We start from the raw sequence: 12,575 nt of genomic DNA, 5'->3' as shown, positions 1-12,575 counted from the left end.
TGAACAATACATAAGGTGACGAGGATTTTTCTAATGCAAAATCTAGGGACCTTTGCATTGAGAAAAGGGGAGCTACAGAAAACGCTGGGGTCAGAAATCAGATCTTGGGGGCCCATAAACGCCTCCGGAGACTGCGGGCCCTGAAATGGTTAATGGAAAAAAAAACACTTCCTGTATCTCTCTGCCAACCAGATTATAGGTTAATTTAAATTCTGTCCGTGGACTGTTAAGTTAGTGAGTGGGTCACAAATCTAATGATCCAATTTTGTATAAAATGTACTTTTCAGAGTCCATCTGGAATATATCTCACTTCAAACACCTCAAAGACTGCTAAATGGATTTACACCAAACCAACGTATTGAGTGCAGGCTCAGCCTCTGTTTATGAACACAGCTTCAGCCGCGGTCCGTGCAGGTAACAGCGGTGGGGCGGTGGGGCCATGTGCGGGGGAGGGGGGAGATTTCGAGGGACGATCCCGATGGCAAATTAAATAAATAATGAATTCTCCCTCATCATGGTTCCTCGAAATCCCCCTGCACGCGGCCCCACTGCTGTTACCTGGACGGACCGCGGCTGACGATATTATTTTTGTAGGATGGCCTTACTTCCGGTGACATCCCTCCATGGTTCCAGAGTCCATGCTGCAGTCATTTTATGAAGAGAAAAGACATGGGCCCGCACTCACAAAGCCTCTTTCACTTTATCTCTGTGCGCAGATGTAACCCCAGTATTCTGGTTCAGGTTAAATACTTTTGATTAGAGCTGCTCTACATGAGAGACAGCGAGACAAAACCATACCTGCAGATCTGCAGGGGGTAAAATACCATGTATTACCTCTCTTGGGTGACCTACTCAGGCCTCACCACACAGGGTGTTGCCGTGTTTTCTGAGCTCAGGCACAGACCAGAAGCTCAAGTCCAGAGCTGTACTCTGCTGTCCCCACAGCTTGCTGCACTGGTCCATGCCCAGTACACTGTGAGTGCAGCATAAGGCATTGCCTACACCATGCTCTCAGTACCACAGCACCAACACAGACTTCATGGATGGTATACATGATGCCATTACTCCGGCCATCTGTTACATCATGTGTGAGGTCAGGACCAGAGCATCTATTACATCATGTATGAGGTCAGGAGCAGGGCATCTATTACCTCATGTATGAGTTCAGGGTAAGAGCGAGCACACCATCTATACATCATTTATGAGGTTAGGATCAGGGAACGCCGGCCATCTTATACATCATGTGTGAGGTCAGGACCAGGGCATCTATTACATTATGTATGAGGTCAGGAGCAGGAGTACCCAGGATGTCTATTACATCATGTATGAGGTAAAGAGCTAGGGACGCAGGGCACCTATTACATCATGTATGAGGTCAGGATCAGCAAATGCCGGCCATCTGCTACGTCATGTATGAAGTCAGGATCAGGGAACGCTGGCCACCTATTACATCATGTATGAGGTCATAATCAGGGAGCACTGGACATCTATTACATCATGTATGAGGTCAGGATAAGAGCACACACACAATCTATTACATCATGTATGAGATCAGGATCAGGGAACGCCGGATATATATTACATCATGTATGAGGTCAGGAGCAGGGCACACAGGCCATCTGTTACATCACTTAATGAGGTCAGGATCAGGGAATGCCGGCCATCTGTTACATCATGTATGAGGTCAGGAGCAGGGCACACAGGCCATCTATTACATCATGTATGAGGTCAGGATCAGGGCATGCCGGCCATCTGTTACATTATGTATGAGGTCAGGATCAGGGAACGCCGGTCACCTATTACATCATGTATGAGGTCAGGATCAGGGAACGATGGACATCTATTACATCATGTATGAGGTCAGGAGCAGGGCACACATGCCATCTATTACATCATGTATGAGGTCAGGATGAGTGAACGCCGTCCATCTATTGCATCATGTATGAGGTCAGGATCAGGGAACGCCACCATCTATTCCATCATGTATGAGGTCAGGATCAGGGAACGCCAGCCATTTATTGCATCATTTATGAGATCAGGGAATGCCGGCCATCTATTCCATTACATGTGAGGTCAGTACCAGGGCACACAGGCCATCTATTACATCATGTGTGAGACCAGTACCAGGGTACACAAGTCATTTATTACATCATATTTGAGGTCAGGACAAGAGTACCCAGGGCATCTATTACATCATGTATGAGGTCAGGACAAGAGTACCCAGGGCATCTATTACATCATGTATGTGGTCAGGAGCAAGGCACGCAGGCTGTCTGATACATCATGTATGAGGTCAGGATCAGTGAAAGCCGGCCATCTGTTACATCATGTATAAGGTCAGGACAAGAGTACCCAGGGCATCTATTACATCATGTATGAGGCCAGGACAAGGACATCTGTTACATCATGTATGAGGTCAGGAGCAAGGTACGCAAGCCATCTGTTACATCATGTATGAAGTCAGGAGCAAGGCACACAGGTCATCTGTTAAATCATGTATGAGGTCAGGAGCAAGGCACGCAGGCCATCTGTTACATCATGTGTAAGGTCAGGACCAGCGCACACAGGCCATCTGTTACATCATGTATGAGGTCAGGACAAGAGTACCTAGGGCATTTATTACATCATGTATGAGGGCAGGACGAGGACATCTATTACATCATGTATGTGGTCAGAACAGAAGTACCCAGGGCATCTATTACATCATGTATGAGGTCAGTACCAGGGCAGGCAGGCCATCAATGCATCATGTATGAGGTCAGGACCAGGAGTACCCAGGCCGTCTATTACATCATGCATGAGGTAAAGAGCTAGGCACGCAGGCCATCCATTACATCATGTATGAGGTCAGGAGCAGGGCACGCAGGCCATTTATTGCATCATGTATGAGGTCAGGAACAAGGCACGCAGGCTGTCTGTTATATCATGTATGAGGTCAGGACAGGAGTACCCAGGCCGTCTATTGCATCATGTATGAGGTCAGGATCAGGGAACGTAAACCATTTATTACATCATGTATGTGGTGAGGAGAAGAGCACACAGGGCATCTATTACATCATTTATGAGGTCAGGAGCAGTGCACGCAGGCCATCTATTGCAGTATAAAGGTAAGGACCAGGAGTACCCAGGCCATCTATTACATCATGTATGAGGAAAAGGGCTAGGCACGCAGGCTATCTATTGCATAATGTATGAGGTGAGGAGGAGAGCACACAGGGCTTCCATTACATAATGTATGAGGTCTGGAGCAGGACAGGCAGGCCATCTATTACATCACGTATGAGGTCAGGAGCAGGGCAGGCAGGCATGTATTGCATCATGGATGCGGTGAGGGGCAGGGCACGCAGGGCATCTATTACATCATTTATGAGATCAGGAGCAGGGCAGGTAGGGCATCTATTACATCATGTATGAGGTCAGAAGCATGGCGCGCCGGGCATTTTGGCTGAACTGCTTAAAATAACTGGAAAATTGACATGGTTTTAGGTTTTGTATTATAGCCACTTCTTCCTGTCATCTGAACCTGTGGAGAGATATCACCATGTGAATTATCCGCAAATGGGGAAGACCAACTTATCCCAAAGGTTCCTTCCTGCCACCCTTCTTCCTCTCCCTACTTTCATTTCTCCTGGACCACTACATTTCATATCCCGCCTTTCAGCACTCTGTGACCAAACAGGTGGCTTAAATTGCTTTACATCTAATCAACATTTCATATAATGAATGATTACTTGGTTTTCATAAAGCGCTTTATAATACAGGTTTGCTGCCTTTAACAAACAGTAGTACCAAACCTAACAGCATTCAGTGTATTCAAAAAGTTCGAAATGTACTTTTACCTTTTACATGGCCTGGTAGTGAAGAACTCTTAAATTTGTTTTTCACTACTGCAAGGCCTAACTCTCTCATAGGATAACATTGGACTATCTTATTACATTTAATAAGTGATAACTTTCAATTGGGAGCAGATAGAAATATGGAGTTTAGTGTCTAAATAATTGTCATTTAAAGCCCTCTTTAATAGTAAAGTCACAATTCTGAAAATGCCACTTTTAGAAGTGGTGCCTGCAGCCTGTATCCTAGGTCACATGACCAGGTAGCTGGCAGTTGGTCTTTGTGTATTGCTTCTATACAGTGAGATAAAGGGGGATTAGGTTTTGGCAGGATGGGCCAACCCTGACTTGATAGTGGGGAGGCGATGTCACCTACCACACTTACACATCACAAAGTATCCGCCTAGAACACCCACAGAGGTTTTCACATTAGTCTTTTGTGCCCCCAGGCAAGTTGGGGCCAGGGCACGGTGGAAGGAAATTCCAAACACCTCTGGGGTTGAACCCTCTGGAAACTTCTCCTGCTTAAAAGGATAAATAGTGGAACCTCAGCCCCAAGTTTTCAGCACACCTCTGGACTGCTGTGCTGCTCTGCTGCAAGAAGGACTGCTACTCCGCTGTCCTGCTACTCTGCTGGCCTGCTGCAGTGAAAAAGACTGGACCTGCTCAGGACGAACAGAATGACTCCAAGGACTAGTTGACTGTCCTCCTGATCAGAGCCTCGGTGTCAGAAAAGGCTCAAGGCACTTTGAACCCAACACCTGGACTCTGCCTGCCGTGAGTCTTTCCACCCCAGTCCTGGACCTATGGAAGTGGGCCTAAAGGTGCTCTTCCAGCCCAGCTGTGGTCTTTTGGGCAGAACCAAGGCAGCGCAATGCATCTCCCCACAGCTCTGTATCAGAACCACTGCACGCGACCCATCTCCTAAGCAGGACCTCGCATTGCAGCCGCAACTTCTACAGAACCACCACTGCGCGACACATCCTCGACACAGGTTCACGCAACGCTTCGCAACCAGGATTTAAGGCACGCGGCTCATGCTCCACCTCAGTCAGCCTGAACTTGTGACTTTCTACTGGTTCGGCACTACCAGATAACCACAATTAGCGCATTGCGTTTTTAAGAGCTGTTTCTACTGAAATTTTTTACATTGCATATCTCCGGTTCTACTGATTGGATTTTTGTCATTTTGATATCAAATAATTTATTACATTTTGCTCTATTTTCTAAATTGGTGTAGGTTTTTTCTTGTGTTGTGTTTTCACTTTATTACAGTTTGATGGGGTGTATAAATACTTTACACATTGCCTTTAAGTTAAGCCTGACTACTTTGTGTCAAGCTATCAGAGGGTTGAGCACAGAATAATTTGGGGTTTGCCTGTGCTTCACCCTGATGAAAATTGAGGTTGTTGCTTGAGTAGCTTAACCAATAACCCAGTTTCCTACAGTTTGTGTGTTTCTGTGTGTGTCTGTGGTTATGTGTGAGTGTGTGTGCACATGTGTTTGTGTGTGTATGTTTGTCTATATGTATGTGCATTTGTGTGTGTGTGTGTGGGTATGTGTGTTTGTGTGTATGTCTGTGGGTATGTGTGTTTGTGTGTATGTGTCTTTGTGTGTAGGGGTATGTGTGGGAGTGTGTATTTCTGTGGGTACGTGTGTGTACGCTTGTGTGTTTGTATGTGTAGGCTTGTGTGTGTGTCTCTGTGGGTAAGTGTATGTTTGTGTGTGTATGTGTGTGTTGGTGTGTGTCTGTGGCTATGTATGTGTCTGTGTGAGTTAAGCTAATTCATGAAGCACGGTCCGCAGCTGCATGCTCCTGACTGTGGTCACTGCGTGTACATGTGCATCACTCAAAACTTACCAAATACAGCATGCAACGAAGGATGGGTCCTGGGTTTACTGCAGCGCTTTAGGATTTGCCAACATGGCTCGCCATGACAAATGTCATGAACCTCCCCAAATATGTGCTAAGTGCGGACAAGTCAAATACCTGTGCACAAAAGACACTCGCTATGTTGATTACAATAAAAAGGTAGGAAATCCAAGAAAACAGCGAGAGCTCCTCAGGGTGCAAAAAAGCATCAGACAGCATCTGCTGCACCTTACACGTGCACACGTGTCTGCCAAATACATGTATGAAATACTACAAAGAGGCAGAGGCTGTAGCCTTTATATCCCATTGGTACATACTGTGTAGAGCTGCAGTCTCTGCAACACATGTGTAAAGCATGATGCACATCTGCAAGCTGCAGCATGTGTTTGCTATATTGTATTACATACTAAGTGGAGCTGCAGACCGTGCACTGTCTGCCACACACATGTACGAAACATGTCACACAGCTGAAGTCTGTAATTTGTGTTTGTTGTTTTGTAAGCAGTATACACTGTGCATAGCCGCAGGCCGTACACTCTTTGCTACACACATGTAAGAAACATGACATACAGCCGAAGCCTGTAACCTGCATTAGTTATATTGCAGCTTGGCATGCACTGTATCTGTCACACACATGTCTGAAGCACAACACACAACCGAAACCTGTAACCTGTGTTTGTTGTATTGTAAGCGGTATACTCTGGGCAGAGCTGCAGACCATGAACTGTATCTGTCACACATATGTATGAAACATGACACACAGCCGAAGCCTGTAACCTGTGTTTGTTGTACTGTAAGCGGTACACTCTGTGCAGAGCTGCAGACCATGAACTGTATCTGTCACACACATGTATGAAACATGACACACAGCCGAAGCCTGTAACCTGTGTTTGTTGTATTGTAAGCGGTATACTCTGTGCAGAGCTGCACACCATGAACTGTATCTGTCACACACATGTATGAAACATGACACACAGCCGAAGCCTGTGACCTGTGTTTGTTGTATTGTAAGTGGTATACACTGTGCAAAGCAGCAGACCATGAACTGTATCTGTCACACACATGTATGAAGCATGACACACAGCTTAAGCCTGTAAGCTGTGTTTGTAGTATTGTAAGCGGTATACACTGTGCAAAGCAGCAGACCATGAACTGTCTCTCTCGCACACATGTATGATGCATGACACACAGCCAAAGCCTGTCACCTGTGCTTGTTGTATTATAAGCGGTATACTCTGTGCAGAGCTGCAGACCATGAACTGTATCTGTCACACACATGTATGAAGCATGACACACAGCTGAAGCCTGTAACCTGTTTTTCTTTTATTGTAAGCGGTATAAACTGCGCAGAGTTGCAGGCCTTGCGCTGCATCTGTCATATACATGTATGAAGCATGACACAGCCGAAGCCTCTAACCTGTGTTTGTTATATTGTAAGCAGTATAAACTGCGCAGAGCTGCAGGACTTGCGCTGCATCTGCTGTATACATGTATGAAGTGTGACACACAGACGAAGCCTGTAACCTGTGTTTGCTATATTGTAAGTGGTATATACTGCGCAGAGCAGCTGGCCGTGGGCTGTGTATGTCAAATACATGTATGAAGTATGACACCGCTGAATCCTGTAACCTATGTTTGATATATTACAAGTGGTATACACTGCACAGAGCTACTGGCTGTGCACTGTATCTGTCACACACATGTATGAAGCATGACACACATCAGAAACCTGTCACCTGTGTTTGTTACATTATAAGCAGTATAAACTGCTTAGGGCTGAAGGCCGTGCACTGCATCGGTCACACAAATATATGAAACATGACACACAGCCCAAGACAATAGTCTATGTGTGTTATAGTAGAAGTACTACATACTGTGTGGAGCTGCAGGCATGGCAGCGAGTGTGCAACACACATGTATGAAACATTACACACAGTAGTCTGTGGGTGTTACATTGTAGGTACTACATACTGAGCAGAGCAGCAGGTCTTGCACTGTGTGTGTAACACACGTAGGAAACATGACGCAGAGCCCGAGATGTAGCCTGTGGTTGTTACATAGGTAGGCCCTACACTGTATATCCAATATACATGGTATATTGTATTACATACTGTGTAGAGCTGCAGGCCTTGGACTGTGTCTGCAACTCGTGTAAGGATCACAGGACAGAGTCAAGATGTAACCTGTATTTGTTATATTGTAAATGTAACATAATGAAGGCCGTGCACTGTCTGCTACACACATGACACATATCACACAGCCAAAGCTGTAGCCTGTATTTGTATTGTTTAACATGCTATGTCATTGTAAAACACATGGCATTCAATGAAGTGTGTTAGTAAAAATTAACATTAAAGTTACAATACAAAATCTATAAAAGCCTAAGGGCTGTGAGAGGTGTGCAAACCTGACCCCCCAAGAGCAGTGCTCTTGTACTCACCCAGGACATCACAAATGACTTCTATAGAACGCCACTGATTGCATCACGCATGAGCACACCGTAGATATATTCATTGATGCCTTCCACATTAAGGAGTGGGTATTCTCATGAGGAACAGGTTTGGACCCATGGACACATAGATGCTCAGCATCAGCACACAGGTGCTCTACATGGATACATAATACTCAGGCTCCCGGCTTAGATGCAGGGAAGCATAGGCGCGGTGCTCAGCATGACCACACAGGTGCTCTACACGGACACATGACACATAGGCTCTGGGCTTGGATGCATGGGTAGATAGGTGCTTAGCATGAGCACAGATGTGCTCTACATGGACACCTGATACATAGGTTCCGGGCTTGGACGCATGGGCATATAGGTGCTCAGCATGACCACACAGGTGCTCTACGGGGATACAAGACACATAGGTTCCGGGCTTGGATGCATGGACACATAGGTGAGGTGCTTAGCATTAGCACACAGGTGCACTACATTGATAAATGACACATTGGTTCTGGGATTGGAAGTAAAGGTGCTTAGCATGAGTACATAGATTCCCTACACGTATACATGAGACATAGGTTCCGGGCTTGGATGCATGGGCATGTAGGTGCTTAGCAAGAGCACACAGGTGCTCTACATGGATACATGACACATAGGTTACGGCATGGATACATATGTGTTTAGCAAATACATGATACATAGGTTCGGGGCTTGGATGCTTGGGCACATAGGTGCTCAGCATGAACACAAATTTGCTCTACATGCATACATGACACATAGGTTACGGCATGGATACATATGTGTTTAGCAAATACTTGACACATAGGTTTGGGGCTTGGATGCGTGGGCACATAGGTTCTCAGCATGAACACATAGGTGAGGTGATTAGCATGAGCACACAGGTGCTCTACATGGATACATGACACATAGCTTCCGAGCTTGGATACATGGGCATGTAGGTGCTTAGCAAGAGCACACAGGTGCTCTACATGGATACATGACACATAGGTTACGGCATGGATACATATGTGTTTAGCAAATACATGATACATAGGTTCGGGGCTTGGATGCTTGGGCACATAGGTGCTCAGCATGAACACAAATTTGCTCTTCAAGGATACATGACACATAGGTTCCAGGCTTGGACTCATGGACACATAGGTGCTTAGCATGACCACATAGGTGCTCTACGGGGATACATGACACATAGGTTCTGGGCTTGGATGAATGGGCATGTAGGTGCTTAGCAAGAGCACACAGGTGCTCTACATGGATACATGACACATAGGTTATGGCATGGATACATATGTGTTTAGCAAATACATGACACATAGGTTCGGGGCTTGGATGCGTGGGCGCATAGGTGCTCAGCATGAACACATAGGTGAGGTGATTAGCATGAGCACATAGGTTACAGGCTTGGACCAATGGGCACACAGGTGTTCACCATGAGCACACATATGCTCTACATTGATAAATGACACATAGGTTCCGGGTTTGGAAGCATACACTCTAGGTTTGGACACAAAGTAGCTAAGCTTGGTTACATGCATCCAAAGGTGAAAGCTTTGATATATTAACACACCTTGGTGCTCAGCATGAGCACACAGGTGCTCTGTATGCATACGTGACACATAGGTTCCGGGTTTTAATGCATGGATGCATAGGTGCTTAGCAGGAGTACACAGGTGCTCTACACAGATACATTATACATAGATTCCAGGCTTGGATGCATGGGCACATAAGTGCTCAGCAGGAGGACACAGGTGCTCTAGATGGATACATGACACATAGGTTCTGGGCTTGGACACATGGGCACATAGGTGAGGTGGTTAGCATGAACACACAGGTGCTCTACATGGATACATGACACATAGGTTCCGGGCTTGGACCCATGGGCACACAGGTGTTCACCATGAGCACACATATGCTCCACATTGATAAATGACACATAGCTTCCGGGTTTGGAAGCATACACTCTAGGCTTGGACACAAAGTATTTAAGCTTGGCTACATGCATCCAAAGGTGAAAGCTTTGATATATTAACACACCTTGGTGCTCAGCATAAGTACATAGGTGCTCTACATGGAAACATGACACATAGGTTCTGGTCTTGGACACATAGGTGGTTAGCATGAGCACAGAGGTGCTCTACATGCTACATGACACACAGGTTATGGGCTTGGACACATAGATGCTTAGCATGAGTACAGAGGTGCTCTACATGGCACAAAGTTTCTGGGCTTGGAGACATAGGTGCTTAGCATGAGCACAGAGGTGGTCTGCATACTACATGACACACAGGTTCTGGGCTTGGATACATAGGTGCTTAGCATGAGCACAGGGGTGTGCTACATCACACAAAGGTTCTGGGCTTGGAGACATATGTGTTTAGCATGAGCACAGAGGTGCTCTACATGACACAAAGGTTCTGGCCTTGGAGACATAGGTGCTTAGCATGAGCACAGAGGTGTGCTACATGACACAAAGGTTCTGGGCTTGGAGACATAGGTGCTTAGCATGAGCACAGAGGTGTGCTACATGACACAAAGGTTCTGGGCTTGGAGACATAGGTGCTTAGCATGAGCACAGAGGTGCTCTACATGCTACATGACACACAGTTTACGGGCTTTGACAAATAGGTGCTTAGCATGAGCACAGAGGTGTGCTACATCACACAAAGGTTCTGGGCTTGGAGACATAGGTGCTTAGCATGAGCACAGAGGTGGTCTGCATGCTACATGACACACAGGTTCTGGGCTTGGATACATAGGTGCTTAGCATGAGCACAGAGGTGTGCTACCTCACACAAAGGTTCTGGACTTGGAGACATGTGCTTAGCATGAGCACAGAGGTGCTCTACATGACACAAAGGTTCTGGGCTTGGAGACATAGGTGCTTAGCATAAGCACAGAGGTGTGCTACATAAAACAAAGGTTTTGGGCTTGGAGACATAGTTGCTTAGCATGAGCACAGAGGTGTGCTACATGACACAAAGGTTCTGGGCTTGGAGACATAGGTGCTTAGCATGAGCACAGAGGTGCTCTACATGCTACATGACACACAGTTTACGGGCTTGGACACATAGGTGCTTAGCATGAGCACAGAGGTGCTCTACATGCTACATGACACACAGGTTACGGGCTTGGACACATAGATGCTTAGCATGAGTATATAGGATCTCTACATGACAAAGTTTCTGGGCTTGGAGACATAGGTGCTTAGCATTAGCACAGAGGTGGTCTGTATGCTACATGACACACAGGTTCTCGGCTTGGAATCATAGGTGCTTAGCATGAGCACAGAGGTGCTCTACATGCTACCTGACACACAGGTTATGGGCTTGGACACATCGATGCTTAGCATGAGCACAGAGGTGCTCTACATGCCACAAAGGTTCTGGGCTTGGAGACATAGGTGCTTAGCATGAGCACAGAGGTGCTCTGCATGCTACATGACACACAGGTTCTGGGCTTGGAGACATAGGTGCTTAGAATGAGCACAGAGGTATGCTACATGACACAAAGGTTCTGGGCTTGGAGACATAGGTGCTTAGCATGAGCACAGAGGTGCTCTACATGCTACATGACACACAGTTTACGGGCTTGGGCACATAGGTGCTTAGCATAAGCACACAAGTGCTCTACACGAATACATGACACAAAGGTTACGGGCTTGGACACGTGTGTTCTAGGATTTGGCTTGTGCTAAGCTCAGCTACATGCATCCAAAGGTGGGTGCTTCGATGTATTAACACACGGAGGCGCTTGACTTAGGACCATGACTGCTGCTCTTGCCCATACGGTTTCCAGGCATGCACATGGTACTGTGGGTTCGGCACACCTACACACGTGATCATACTGAGACAAGGACTAGGACTGAATACATACATTACGAATCTGCTTTGAAATGTGGTTTCTACCGATGGCACACAGGTTGTTGTAGGCATGGGCACAGGGGGACAACTCTCTAACAAATGCATGAGTATGTGAATTATACCCCTGTGGTACTCCTGTGATACTCGTGTACTACTCCTGTGGTACTCCTGTGATACTCGTGTAGTACCCCTGTGGTACTCCTGTGATACTCCCTGTGGTACTCCTGTGATACTCGTGTAGTACCCCTGTGGTACTCCTGTGATACTCCCTGTGGTACTCCTGCGATACTCGTGTAGTACGCCTGTGGTACTCGTGTAGTACTCCTGTGGTACTCATGTGATACTCGTGTAGTACCCCTCTGGTACTCCTGTGATACTCGTGTAGTACCCCTCTGGTACTCCTGTGATACTCGTGCAGTACCCCTGTGGTACTCCTGTGATACTCGTGTAGTACCCCTGTGGTACTCCTTTGATACTCCCTGTGGTACTCCTGTGATACTCGTGTAGTACTGCTGTGATACTCGTGTAGTACTCCTGTGGTACTCCTG

General features: G+C 46.4%; 1 protein-coding gene and 1 long non-coding RNA gene across 2 annotated transcripts in view; one reads left to right on the top strand and one right to left on the bottom strand.

Moving 5' to 3' along the window:
* LOC146829666 (uncharacterized) overlaps positions 1 to 12,575 on the top strand; it is a 102,995-nt gene that overhangs the window by 76,506 nt on the left and 13,914 nt on the right. The window lies entirely within an intron of this gene.
* NALF2 (NALCN channel auxiliary factor 2) overlaps positions 1 to 12,575 on the bottom strand; it is a 679,874-nt gene that overhangs the window by 664,133 nt on the left and 3,166 nt on the right. The window lies entirely within an intron of this gene.

Source organism: Triturus cristatus, chromosome 5_2 (genome assembly GCF_964204655.1).
Source record: "Triturus cristatus chromosome 5_2, aTriCri1.1, whole genome shotgun sequence".
Lineage (NCBI taxonomy): Eukaryota > Metazoa > Chordata > Amphibia > Caudata > Salamandridae > Triturus > Triturus cristatus.
Note: the sequence above shows the minus strand (reverse complement) of the source record. Positions and strands in the feature narration are given on the sequence as shown.